The sequence below is a fragment of the Lathyrus oleraceus genome, chromosome 7, assembly GCF_024323335.1.
Source record: "Lathyrus oleraceus cultivar Zhongwan6 chromosome 7, CAAS_Psat_ZW6_1.0, whole genome shotgun sequence".
Classification (NCBI taxonomy): domain Eukaryota; kingdom Viridiplantae; phylum Streptophyta; class Magnoliopsida; order Fabales; family Fabaceae; genus Lathyrus; species Lathyrus oleraceus.
Window position 1 is genome coordinate 155,324,514 of NC_066585.1, and position 6,332 is coordinate 155,330,845.

Below are 6,332 nucleotides of genomic sequence, written 5' to 3' on the forward strand. Positions count from 1 at the left end.
AGAGAAGTTTCATAGCTTGTGTATAGTTGAAAATATGAAAGTATCTGATCATCTAAGTGTTCTCAATGATATTGTTTATGAATTAGAAGCTAAGATTCATGATGAAGATAAATATTTGAGACTAATATGGTCTCTTCTATCTTCCTATGAGCATATTTAATATGTTGTGATATATAAGAAGGAAATTTTGAGTTTTGAAGAAGTTGTCAGTAAAATTATTTCTGAAGAAAGAAGATTGAAAGGTGAGGATAATACTTCATCAAACTCAGTCTTGGTTGCTAGAGGAATATATTTTGTGAAGAAAAACAATGAAATGAGTGTGAGATCTTGGAAATGTGGAAATATTGGGCATGCAAAGTATACGCGTCCTGATGGGGTAGCGTCAGAAAAGGGCTATGAATCAAATGCTAACAATGTTTCCCTTGCAATGGGAGATGGTGATCTATTCTGAAAACTTAGAAGTGAGTCATCATGATATTTTTACTGTCATGGAAAATGACAGGTTGTTGCTAGCAGATTAACACATGGGCATTAATGTATAATATGTTGTGAGATTATATCGATGGTTGAAGAGTTTTTTTTGCTAACATGGAAGTTGCACCATAAAATTTCAACCTGATTTTCGACATGTGAAAATTCTTCGAGAGGATTAGTTCCAAGATAAGTATATTCTTCTTTCGGTGGAGTATGATAGTTTTTGAACTATGATTTTCGATGAAGATAATACGAAAATTCTTGAAGTGGTGTAACTTCAAGTGACTATAATCTTTATGGTGAAGTATGATAGTTATTTTAAATTACGATTTTCGGTGAAGAAAAAGGAAGTTGGTATATTATTTTTAATCAATGTGGAGATTGTTAGTGTTGGTTAAAAAAATCATGCTGAAGAAGTCTCACATTATTTAGTTTTGTAAAGAAAGAGGGGTCCAAAGCTATATAATAGGTTCAAGTTCTTTATTACAAAATGCAACAGTTAAAATCATTTTAAGCTTGTATTTGATTTTTTTATTTATTTTTATATTTTCTCTTATAATCTTGTGTTAGAGTGTTGTGAGGGATAATTAAATATTTGCTTTGGAGAGTGTGGGGGTATTAGAGTCTTGGAATGGTTGGGGATATTATATGTTTTGTAATGATTTTCACATAGTGTTATTCTCTAATTGTCATTTGAATTCTTTTTTTTCCAATGCATTAGTTTTTCTTAAAAATTCAAGTATCTACGGTAGTGTATAATCCTAAAGTCACTTGAGCGAGAAGAAATGAAGCTTAAAAACACATAAATTCACTATTGCAAATTTGGAATAAAAAGACACTAATTTAATAGCGCTTTTAAGCAAAATGCTATTAAATTTTTTACAGAGACCTCTAATAGCGCTTTTTGTCAGGGGCTATTATAGGTAGATCCATATAATAGTGTTTTCTTAAAAGCAATATTATAGAATATTAAAAAATATTTATGTTTATTTATGGAAGGGAATAATTGGGTTTTTGATTTAAAAGCTATTATAAGTTATGCCTTGTATGCACTTTTTGGTAAACACTATTATATATCTTATACGATATATGCAAAAATTAAAATAAAACACGTGCTCCCTTTGCAATTCCATGTTGTTTTTTCTTTTTTTCTCGTAACCCAAAAACGCCAGTCTCTCTTGTCAGATCCAACATCCACCACCACAACCTTAAATTCTCCAACCCCATTCTACCTTCATCATCATGTCTCATCCTTTAGTTCAAATCCAATTTCAATTTCTAATTTCATCAAAAAGTCCTTATTAATTTCACGTCTAAGGGTATCAGTGTCACCATCTCTTTCTCATAAATGTCCAATTCAAAGTTGAGGATTCAAAGATAACCCCCTCATATATTATCATCTTAACAAATTAACAATTGTAACTTTATCGTGCCCTTGCCAAATATTTCATCATTATCATCAAGTTCAACAACTAGGGTGAATTTGGTCATTCAGTTCACTGATAACACAAATTTTGATGTCCCTCTTACTCAATATTCACGGCATACTCAAGGACACAAGTATGTCAATCTAAACAACGACACGTCATGGTCATTCTCAATGTTATTGTTAAGAGTGTTAAGAAACTCATTTATGTCCACACTTTCTGCTCAAGGTAATATTCCTTATTAATGCATCCACTTGGCTCAATTGTTATGTTTTTGTTTGACAACAATACAACAACAACATTCTCAACAACACAATACCAATATCAATACCAATACATCAACTTACTAAGTTAATTTTCAACAATACAAAAAAATAATATATAAAAATATTAATACAACATTCTCAAGAACACTAACAATCTTAGTACAATATCTTACTAAGTCACTTTTCAACAATATGAAAAAACAATATATAACAATACTAATACAACATACAAAAACAACATTCTTAACAACACAATAATAATATCAATACAACATCTTACTATAAGTCACTTTTCAACAATATAAAAAACAATAACACAACAATACAACAACAACATTGTCAACAACACAACAAAAATCTCAATATAACAACATGATAATAATGCAACTGTTGAAGTTGAATAATGAACCTCCATTGATGCACAAGAATTAAAGAAGATGAATAAGAATTGCAGAGAGGGAGAGAGAGAGAGAGAGAGAGAGAGAGAGAGAGAGAGAGAGAGAGAGAGAGAGAGAGAGAGAGAGAGAGAATTGTAACTAAATTTCAAATCTATTATAAACTGCAACCACCTTCAGGTTTTATACAAAAAAACCCAAATTCAAATGTAAATGAAATTCAAATACAAATGTAAACTTAAATGAAAATGAAATTTAAAACTAAACCAATCTTGAATGTTGAATTACATTCAACACCATCCCTTAATTCACATTCAAAATTAAAAATCAACAACACAATTTTCATCCCTCAAATTAATGAAGTGTTCAATTTTGATTACCTTGGTCAACACATATGCAAGTTGCTTTTGAGTGCTGACATGAACAATCTAATGTCCTCCATTTTGAACTTGATTGCGCAAAAAATGGTACTTAGTATCAATGTGCATGCTTCTTTCATGCAACACTGGATTCTTAGCAAGACTTATGGCATATTTGTTGTCAATCATCAATCTGTCTAGTTTGATCACCTTGAACTTCAGTTCCTGCAGTAAATTCATCATCCAAACAACTTGACAAGCTGACAAAGCACCAAATATGTATTCAACTTTATAGGTTGACAATGCAACCACTACTTACTTCTTAGAACACCAAGAAATAGGAGCTCCTAGATGCACGAACAGGTAACCTGTAGTACTTCTTCTATCTATTTTGTCACCACACCAGTCAGAGTCTGAGTAGCATTCCAACTTAACATCATCTGACACTCTAGATGAAATAAAATTCCATACCTCAGAGTTCCTTTTACATACCTCCAAATCCCGACTGCAACTTGGTAATGTGACCATTTTGGTTTACTCATAAACCTACTCACCATTCTAACTATATATCATATGTCAGGCATGGTGTTACACACATATCTCAGAGAGCCAACCAACTATTTAAAGGTTGTGGCATCTACATCCTCACCATCAACATCATAATCTGGCTTATGATTTGTCTCAATAGGTGTGATTGATGACTTACAATTTATCAACTCAAATCTCTTCAATAACTCAAGTTCATACTTCAGTTTGTGCATAATGATTTCCTTATCAAGTGTAAAATATCCATCCTTAGAAAGTATACCATATTTCAAAGGTCAATCATATCAAATGCATTCCTCGACACCTTTTTGAACTTGCTTATCTCATAAGTACAACTCACTATTAGAAGTATGTCATCCACATAAACACACACCAGAATCACATTGCCATTAGAAGTATGTTGCACATACACACCATACTCCATTTCACATTTCTTGAATCCCACATGCTTCAAAAATGAATCAATTTTCATATTCCAAGCCCTTGGATCTTGTTTTAGCCTGTACAAGGCGTTATGCAGCTTGTACACCATCCATTCTTTGTTCTTTTCACAAATTCAAGAGGTTGTAACACATAAACTTCTTCTTTCAACGGACCATTCAGAAAAGCTGACTTTACATCTAAATGTATCAGAGGTCAATTCCTATTTTCAGCTCTAGAAATAACCAACCTTATGGTTTCATGTCTAGCTATAGATGGAAACACTTCAAAGTAGTATAAACCAAACTTTTGTAGGAATCCTCTAGCTACTAACCTTGCTTTATACATGGAAACTGAACCATTTGGCTTCAACTTTATCTTGAAAACCCATCTCACAATGATGGCTTTCTTGTTCTGAGGTAGAACAATCAATTCCTATGTCTTGTTTCTTTTAATGGCCTCAAGCTCTTCCTGCATGACGTTCACCCACACCTTCTTCTTGAGAGACCCATTAATGCTAATAGGTTTAGAGTCCAGCATCATGACACTCTATATTGAAGGAGAATTGCGACCCAAAGCGCAGCGGAAATTAAAATTTTCTCCTTTAGAGATCCTTACGAATGGTCATGATCAGTGATAGAATATTTACCTCTTGTGACGGTTGAAACCTTTGGTGCAGATCTCTTGTGACGATCAAAACCTTTGATGCAAATCCACGAAGCGATCACGAACGTTGAACGATGACAACGTCTCTACTCAGTCCACACGAACGGGTTCCTTCAATCTCAGTGCTAGCTGGTACGAATGAAGGCTTTGAGTGAGAGAGAGAGAGAGAGTGAAAACGAAAAAGAATGCAACCGCAAATTTTTGCTTCTGCACAAGGGTTCTATTTATAGAACCACTTGTGTGGGCTTCAAGCTAAAAGCCCACTTAAGTGTATTTTGGCCCATATCTTATAATATGCCCAAAATCACTTAAGCTCATGGTACCTTACCATATTTCGTATTCTACTCAAGTACACCGTACCTTACGATGTTCTATAATTCACTTAAGGGCACCGTACCTTACGGTATTCCTTAGTTACTCTATCTCTCATCAATCCGTCCTTTGTGTGTGACCCTATAGGTTTTCGTGACGTTGGCAATTATATTAAATCACACATTTAACATAATAAACAGTGAGCGGTATCTAGCAACACATCACTGCTATCCAAGACACGAAAATGTCATGTGATCTGACAAAACCATCTGTGATAATAATTATGTGTATAATTACCCTTTTGCCCTTATGTCTATATTGAACACAAGGCATAGACCGTGTCATCCTTGTCCAGTTCAATATTGGGCCCATAGACATTTATCCTGTTATGCAGGATGGGCAAATTCCATCTAGGTCACTCATGTCCCTCAGCATGCTTTGTGGAGTACCCATCAACTGTCTTTATGGTTATCCAGTTACGGACAACGTTGGATCAGCAATAAAGCACTCGACTCTACATCTAGGATCCATAGTGGTTTCAGGTCGAAGAGTGGAATACACTATTATCACCATGAGAATAACTTATGACACCTTGCATAACTTTCTATATAGTATTCTCATAGCGGGTCAATCCGGTATAAATATTACTCCTAATATTCATACCTATGTTTAAGACTTGATAACTCTTTATCCATGATCCATGAGATGTGATCATCAGTCTACAAACATAATAGTCTTAATGCTTTAATGTTATCCCACTTCACACTAAAGCTCGACTACGGATACTTTAGGAATAGTGTCCTTATGTTTAATGTGTTCTCATGATTAAGTCACACTTAATACATTAAACGGACTATCTATTCCAGGGACTTTATTAATCAACCATAATAAAGAGAATGCCTTTTATTATTCGATACAAGTACCAAAATGTATTGGCCTCTAGGGCTTACACCAACATATATAACTTCCATTTTAGAGTCAATCTCAGTATCATGCAGCAACTCAAAGTCTGCAAGTCTCCTTGGTATCTGTCTAACTCTATGTGGCATCTAGAACTATGTAGAAGCAAGTCCGTCTTCAGAAGTAGGACCACATTTAGAATCTCCACCTTCAAAGGATGGATCAACTTCAGAGGCTCGATCACCTTCAGAGTCAAGTCCACCATCAGAGTCAGACTCATCTTCAGAGTTAAAGTCACCTTCAGATTTAGACTCACCTTCAGAGTCAGAGTCATCTTTAGATTCAGACTCACCTTCAGAGTTAGAATCACCTTTAGAGGCAAAATCCCATTTAGAGGCAGAATCTCCATTAGAGGCAGAATCATACTCTAGTGTTGACACCATACTAGAGTTGGATTGAGGCTTGCTCCAATCCCACATTTATGATTCTTTCACTATGACATATCTGTTGAATTCAACTTTGTTGGTGGCTGGGCAATAAAGCTTATACGCACATGTACTATGGTAG